The sequence below is a fragment of the Polypterus senegalus genome, chromosome 5, assembly GCF_016835505.1.
Source record: "Polypterus senegalus isolate Bchr_013 chromosome 5, ASM1683550v1, whole genome shotgun sequence".
Taxonomy (NCBI): Eukaryota; Metazoa; Chordata; class Cladistia; order Polypteriformes; family Polypteridae; genus Polypterus; species Polypterus senegalus.
Genome location: NC_053158.1, coordinates 208,583,178 through 208,592,016, shown reverse-complemented (window position 1 = coordinate 208,592,016; position 8,839 = coordinate 208,583,178).

Sequence of the window (8,839 nt, the reverse complement as noted above, 5' to 3'; positions counted from 1 at the left end):
TTTTATAGCAAAAACCCTAACTTTGTTCATGAACGCCCCTTTTCAGTCAATAAGCCTTAAAAACAGGAGAAAAATATTTACAACAAAATTTTCGCAAACCCCACCAAGACATGGAATCGTTAACCAGGCTGGGTTCTTCTTTTTTCCCAAGGGCGTTCGGATTTTTCCAAAGCAGTTCTGCCCCCATCGGCATCTGTAGCTGAGTCAAAAAAACCATCCCATACTTCAAATTAACATGAACAATTTTTATATGTATTGTAAGCATACAATACAACCCGATAATATGTTGGGTTATTTATCTGGTTAAAGAAATCTTCCGGGTTTTAAAGGGTGAAATTGACGTGGTTTGTGTCCTTGAATGAAAAAAATTTTTTTACCTTTTTTTAAAAGAAGGTGGGGCTTTTGCCTGAGAAATCACCCCGAAAAAGCAAATTAAAACGTTTTAATGCCCCGTGTCAATATGTTGTTTTCACAGTATTAAAAAAAACCAACAATTAACATCATTTACCTTCTTCACGGGGGTTTGAGTCGTGCTGTAAATTCTTACTGGAAATATAATTACAAAAATTCAGTGAATAAACTTGTGAAGGGTTTTAATTTAAACCCGAAATGGTTTTGAAAAATTAAAATAAATGAGGCAAAAGCCGCCAAAAAATTAGTTTTTAAATTTAAAAAGTTAATTTTTTCCCCATTTTTTTTGAGGGGACTTTTTTAATAATTACCCCCGTTAAATTAAAATTACTGCATATTTATACTCAAATATTTTAGTAATATGTAATAATAATTAAAAGGATTCCCCAGATCAAATTGAATGTTAAATTTAAAAAAAGATAAGTTTGATTGTTTTTTTTATTATCTAAAGACAAAAAGTATTAGTTTAATTATTCCTTTTTAAATTTAAAAAAAACCTGGGGTTACTGTTGTCATTCAAAAATTTTATTTGAAATTTACTGCAAAATTAATAAAAAGTTTTAATAAAAATACAAAAAAATCACCCGACATAGTAACAGGTTAAAAAAAATAACAAACCTCTTTTAAATTTTTTAAACCTTTTTTTTACTTCAATACCCCAACATCAGTGTCAGACAAATGCTCTGGGTTAACAGGATTTTAGGCCCCAAATGTGCCATTATGCTAAGGGGATTCTAACCCAAATTTTTAGACTGAAGGACAATTTAATAAGGAGGGAACATTTGGGGGTGAGACAGAGGAAAAGGGCAAAATTTAAAAACAGGGCTCAGTTTTTACATATCAAACTAATTTAAAAATGCAAGGAAAAACAATTTTTCTGAAGGTTAGAACATTTTCTCAGATCAGTTTCTAAAATTATTGACAATCAAAAACATTCTTGAGAGTCTGTGTCTGGGGGCAACCCCCATCTTCCAAACTAAGCAAAATGTTTTGAAAGAATTCCAAAGTGTTTGTCAGGGCCTTTTGGGGTAAACTAAAGATGTTTTTACAAAGACTGAAATTACCACCGGGGGATCCCCAAATCTGAGAAGGGGAATCGCAGCCCACCTTTTTAAAAAAATCAAGTGTTTTGACTGGCAAGGGGATCTGGGCCGCTGGTGTTGTCCCCTGTTCACTGTAAAAAGGGGGGGCCCTAGGTGCATTCACACCCTGCCTCATCAATATCCCCGGAAAAGGGAAAAATTTGGTTTTCAAAAACCCCCCCCCCTTAAAGAATACACAAAAAAGGGGGGTTTTTGTTAAAAATTTTGGTAAAAAGTTTATAAACCCAAACCTTGGTTTTTCTCAAAAAACCAGACCAAGCCCTCACAGAAACACAGAAGCAAAACAGTTGTACATTTTTCTTGTGTATGTCATGTAACCAAAAAAAAAAGAAAAGTTTAAAACAGAATTGATTTTGTTGTATAAAAATTGTTTATAAAATAAAAAACCCAAAAATTAAAACCTTGTTTTTCATTCAAAAACCGGGCCAAAATTTGGGGACTTTAAAACCCAAAAATCAAACCCCCGGGGATTGTGATCCAAACAACTTACCCCCTTAGCAGCAGCAAAAAAGGGGCCAATGCCCCCCTCAAAAATCCCTACATTATGTGGGCCATGAAAAAAGACATGTAGTGGATTTTAATGTAAAAGACAAGTAGCCAATGATTGTGCACTTTACTCAAAAAAAAAGAACAAACTGGGAAAAGCATTCCACAACAGTAACTAATAACACACACAAGTTTGCTAATTAAAAGTCATATTTCACTTTAAACTTTGAAAATAGGGCAGTGAAAATAGTTCCCAGGACTTTTAAAAAGCCACAAAAAATTTGGAGTCTTTCTAGTTTTATACCCTGCCCAAACAAGGTCATCAAGCGTGGTGGGTGATCAAGTTCTGATAGAATGTGTTTGGGGGGTTTTTGGTTTTAGGATCCGCTTTGGGAAATTTTGCACACCCAAGTAAAAAAGGGAACAGAACATCGTACAAACAATTTTAAAAAAATATTAAATGGACATCAATTTGGGGCATCATTGAAACAACAGATAAACCCATTTTACCCAACCCGTGGAGAGGACCAGAGGTTTCCCGGGCCCTTTTAATTGGGAATTATTAGATGGTCTGGCATCTCAGGGAAATTTGGGCCCGCACTTTCCCGTTAATTAAAAGGGCAATTTTCACAGTCTTTTTTATTTTTAAAGCTGATGATGCCACCGCAGAAATTGAGCAAGGTTATGTTGATGTACTGACTTATGAAAATTTAAAAGTACACTTTTACCCGGTTACAGGCCCCGTATGGGCATTTCCACTGTTTTGGGTTTTAAAATGTCTCTTTTTAGTGACAGAGTAATGCAGATTCAGTAAAGGTTGCTGAAAAAGGGACCAAGGACAGCTGAATACTGAACAGGGGGGGTTTTGGGTAACTGCGTGTTCATGATATCTTCCGGGAGTTTTCAAAGCATTTAAAAATTTTGGGAAAAGTACATGCAATTCGACAGGCGGGAAGGGGGTAACCCTTTAAAAATGACTGAGCCCAGTCTATAATGTTTAAAGAATTGGGCCCCGAGCTCAAAACATCTGAACACAATTTATAGCCCAACATTTTAGATACCACAGCCCGCAAACAATTTAAAAAGATTATTTTAAGGGATGTTTTTTTATGACATTAATAATTAAAAAAATTTAAAAAATTCAGATTTTGAAGTTTTTAAAATTTTTTAAAAACAAAATATAACCCCAAAATTTTCAAACCTCTTTTCGGAACACTGGGAGGGCCCGGACTTAGGGGTGACAGGGAGTTCATTCTGTTTTAATGATTTTTTAAAAAAGTTTTTGCAAATTTAAAATGCACCCCACTGAAAACATTAAAATTGAAATTTCCCCAGTACAGCATTAACCTACTTTAAATACCATTTGGTTGTAATGGGAAAAACCTTCATTTCAGATCTTAAAAAAAAAAAAACGGTTAGGGAGGTTCCACTTCAGTTCCCCCCATCGAACTTCTCAAAAAGCACGCCCTCCCAAAAAAATATTTAGAAAAAATAAAAAAAAAAGAAAAAACAACGAGCTTTTAAGAATGAAAACCACACCCCCCCATAAAGTAATAAACCACTTAAAGATAACCATAAAGAAAACTTTGAACCAATAGTTGCATTAGCCTTTTAACGAATTTTGTGATACCCTAAAAAGAAGGACCAATTTTGCAAGAGTAAAATTAGCTGGGGTTTTGCTGGGGTTTTTTTATCCACACCCCAGTTTGGTTTTTTTTTACCACAGAAATAACAAAGAGCTATTGGGGAAAGACAAGGCTGTTGGATAAAGAAATTTTTAAAATTTTAAATTTTAAAACTGGCTATACATATCAAAAAAAACTAAAAAACTATGGTTATTTTTTTGTTTTATTTTATATTATGAGATAAAAAACCTTCGTATTTTTCCCCTTTTTTCCCGTATGGTGAAGACGGGGAAAAACAGACGAATTTAAAACAGACATTTTTTAAATCATAACCAGAATCTTTTTCGGGCAGTGACTTTTTTAATTTTATATTAGGGGTTTTTTCCAAAAAATGTTGACATCATCAAATTTAAAATTTTTTACAAAACTCAAAATTATTTGCCAGTTAGAACAAAATTAAATTTTTAAATTAGTGGAACTTTTAAGAAAAAACTAGAAAAATACTCAAGGGTTTGAGCCCGGGGAAGTTGGTTTAAAAAAGGTACCTAAAAAGAAAAAGGGAAAATTTTTTAAAAAAACGAACATGATTGGGGAAGTAATTGTTTTTTCAAAACAGGAGTGTCGCCGGGTATACTGTTTTAAAATAGCAAAAAAACCCCACCGAAAACATGTCAAGTAAATTTAAAAAAGTTATGAAAAAGAAAAGGGGAAAATTTTTAAAAATAATGTAACATGATTGTCAAAGAATTGTTTTTGTGGTTTTTTGGGGAGCGGCCCCAAAAATTATTTTCGCCCAGCTGCATCAGGAAAAAGTACCATGACGCCTTTACACGCCTCCTTTTACCGTTTTCCAAATTGGATTGCTGCTGTCAAAAATATATATATATAAAAAAAAACACAAAAACAAAAACAAACATACATACATACATACATACATACATATATATATATATATATATATATATATATATATATATATATATATATATACAGTATACACACATATACATGGGAGTTGAAGCTACTTCTGACAGGAGACTCTGCCAGCCGTTCCCAGCAGACCCTCACAACACGCTTGGGCCTACCAGGTCTGACCGCATCTTCCCCACCATCGAAGCCAACTCACCACCCAGGTGGTGATCAGTTGACAGCTCCCCTCTCTTCACCCGAAGTGTCCAAGACATATGGTCGCAAGTCCGACACGACCACAAAGTCGCATCATCGACCTGAGGCTAGGGTGTCCTGGTGCCAAGTGCACATATGAACACCCTTATAGCTTGAACATGGTGTTCGTATGGACAATCCGTGGACGAGCACAGAAGTCCAATAACAAAACACCGCCGGGTTCGATCGGGGCATTCCTCCAATCACGCCTTCCAGGTCTCACTGTCATTGCCCACGTGAGCATTGAAGTCTCCCAGCAAAACGAGGGAACCCTCAGAGGTATGCCCCTAGCAACCCCTCCAGAGACTCCAAAAGGGTGGATACTCCAAACTGCTGCGGGCGATAAGCACAAACAACAGTCAGGACCCTTCCCCACCCGGCAGAGGGAGGCCACCCTCCTCGCCACGGGTAAACCCCAATGCACAGGCTCCGAGTCGGGGCAATAAGTATGCCCACACCTGCCGGCGCCTCTCACCGGGGCAACTCCAGAGTGGTAGAGAGTCCAGCCCCTCTCAGGAGATTGGTTCCAGAGTCCAGCTGTCGCGAGGTGAGTCCGACTATATCTAGCCGAACCTCTCGACCTTCGCCACTAGCTCAGGCTCCTTCCCCTTCAGAGAGGTGACATTCCACGTCCCAAGAGCCAGTTTCTGAGCCGAGGATCAGACCGCCAAGGTCCCGCCCAGACCACCCAACTCACATTGCACAACCTCCTTGGCCCCTCCCATAGGTGGTGAGCCCATGGGGAGGTATATATATATATATATATACACATACATATCTTCATATCTACATATCTATATACATATCTACATATACACATATATATATATACCTATCTACATCATATATACACACATATACATACACACACACACAAATTATATATATATTTATGTATGTGTGTGTGTGTGTGTTATATATATATATATATATATATATATATATATATATATATATATATATATATAATATGAGATAGGGTTTGTGTGTATATATATATATATATACTACATACATACATATATATACACATACATATACTTGTGTGTATGTTTGTATGTGTCTATATGTGTGTGTATAGCTTTGGTCACTGAGTGCAAGGGAAAATAATAAAATATAGTCTATAAGTTATTAAACAGTAAAACATTAACGTTTTAAGAAGTACAGGTACATTGAGCACTACTGGAGTGTGTGGGTAAACTACATTTTAAAGACGTGTAACACAACAGGTAAGTAACTAACAGCAGCTAAAATGTATATGGATCATCTCTCGAGTAGATCCCTTTGAAAGGGCTACCGATGGCTGTGGTATAGAAATTACATTTTTATGTGACGTTCAAATTTGTGCCTTGGTAATGTGCCTTACGGCATTTAAAGAAAATTAGTTTTGTGTCCTCTGCAGTGTTAAGCGAGAAAGGCTTTGGTTTGGGATAAAAGGAAAAAGGTGTAAAGAAAGGAAAGTTGCCTTTTTCTTTTATATAGTATAGAGAGATGTTCAGCTGACGTTATGATCGCTTTTGGGGACAGTCGGGGTGGATCTTGTGTAGATTGGTGAGACGTCCCGCCATTAATCGGCTGTGATGGCAGTGTCAGTCCTGCACTGTGCATGAATTCATAATCGAGTTTTAGGACCTCATAATCGATATACGTGCAAAAGAAAGTGTGAATCGCCTTAATATTATTTTGCCGTGGTGTAGAAAAGGGGTCCGAGGTTTGCACTTGTCTGGGCTATAAGCGCAGGGGAGGATGAAAAAATTAAAAGTGCTCACTTTGACTTAAAGCAGAAGCGCCAGTCAGCGTCTCAAAGGCGGCACAGCTATGCATGCACGCTGGCTGCTCGACTTTTAGGGCAGGAGACCCTTTGTACACACGTCATGATATCAAAGTCTCAGCGATCTTTGGAGGTAATTCATATATTATATATATAGTAAAATACCCGCCCACAGCTAGAAGTATGTGTTAAAGAAGTAATGAAAAAGAAAAGGAAACATTTTAATAATAACGTAACATGATTGACATTGTCATGAGTGTTGCTGTCATATATATGCCTGCCTAAATAAGTCACGCCAATTTGCTCTTTACTTTATTTACCGTTCATTTAATCATGGCTAATGGCGGGAAAAAATTTTTAAAATGGAAGGAGGATGGCTTTACCAAAACAATAATTGATGGCAACCGATTATTCATAAAGCTTGAATTGGTGATCTGTTTTTTTGTGTTAACCTCATATTTTTTCATACTTCTTCTCAAACTAAGGTGGTGCGAGGGTAAAATGAATCGCATCGCTTGATCAGTGTAATCGGTGTACCAGGAAATCATGCATTGACAAAAGCTCCCCCTTTGCTTGTAATGCAAAGTGTGATTAAATGCATTATTTTTTAACGCATTATGGAGCACATGCATCGAAGCTTCTCAGCTGTGCTTGTGCTAAGAAAAGGAAAGATTTTAAAAATAACGTAACACCATTGTCAATGTAACCTTTTGTAAGTAGTGCCTGGAGGATTCAGTGTGGAGAAACTCTAGAGAGGCGTGTGTATTAACTTGTGGATTTTTCTGTGAGTATTTGGTGGCAGTCTGGACGAAGTTGCTCGGAGACGGCGTTAGCTGCAGAGCTCAGCTCAGAGTGAAATGGGATGAATGGGGGAGATGATGACGTGACTTCCCACCCCCTTAACTGTCAATCCCCACAAACACAGTCTCTGAATTTGCATAAGCACACCCTTCACCTATAATTTTAACTTAGTTACAAAGTGATCAAAACTCCCGTTTATATCCTAGGCCTCTCATTAAACTTGTATCCGCATTACCTGTGGGCATGTGAAACGCCAGCGTAGCCTGCCCTATGAACTTAATTTAAAGTTTAGGTTTACACCTTGCTATCTTTCCGAGGTAGCAGCACTCATGAATATGGTAGTATATGTCACTCGCCGCTTCTTATTGTTTCGCTGCCTTCTCAATTATATAATGCATGTTTTCTTAAGCGCTTTTTGGAGGTCTTCCTGGTTTTCTACGCACTGCGTTGACAGTCAGTTAACGTGATTACGTGGAAGGCGTGATGATGTCACACGAAACTCCACCCCCCCATGTCATTGCAGCTCAACTCCATTACAGTTAATGGAGAAAAATACCTTCCAGTTATGACCATTAGGCATAAATTTTGAAATTAAACCTGCCCAACTTTTGTAAGTAAGCTGTAAGGAATGAACCTGCCAAATTTCAGCCTTCTACCTACACGGGAAGTTGGAGAATTGAGTGATGAGTCAGTGAGTGAGTGAGTGAGTGAGTGAGTGAGTGAGTGAGGGCTTTGCCTTTATTAGTATAGATTTAAGTTTACACAACTTAAGAAAATTAAGTTATTTGGACTGCACAGTTTACAGTGTGGAGCTGGAGTCTTACGTCATTTCAGTAACAAAAAGGCCGTGATGTGTGGGTGAGTGTGGGGTTGAGAGCTGAAGGCGGATAATGGAGATAGGAGGGTGGATGACGGAAAACGGACATCGGAGAACTGAGAGCTGACGGTGGTGGAAGGAGGCGGAGGGGTGATAGGGATTCTCTGCAGGGAGGAGGAACATTTTGTCGAAGGTAGTAGGAAGGATGGGTTTTCTCGGAGGGAGGATTATGTCCTAAAATGGACACGGTATGACTGGGCCTCTGGCTCTGCAGCTGAAACACCCAGGTTAGTTAGACAGATCAGAAAACGCCCAGTCTTTAGAATCAACAATTTAAAAACACACATGGCTCACAGTATGAATAAAAGTCTTTTAAAAATAATTGTGAAAGAATAGTGTTTAATATGGCGTTTATTAGTATGTATTATTGCTATTATTATTATTTTAATTTAGATAATTTTGTTTTTGATTGTGTCATAACTCTGTTAACTCTGGAAAATATTTTACATCACTGTATTAATGTTGAAAAAAAAAGGGAAGCAACTTGTTTTTAACTTTTCAGGGTGATGTTGACTTTTTTAAAAAGGGGGTTTAAAATGGTAATCGACTGTAAACTGTGACAAAAACCCAAATGTTATTTTTTAGTTGGGCTCCCTTGTCG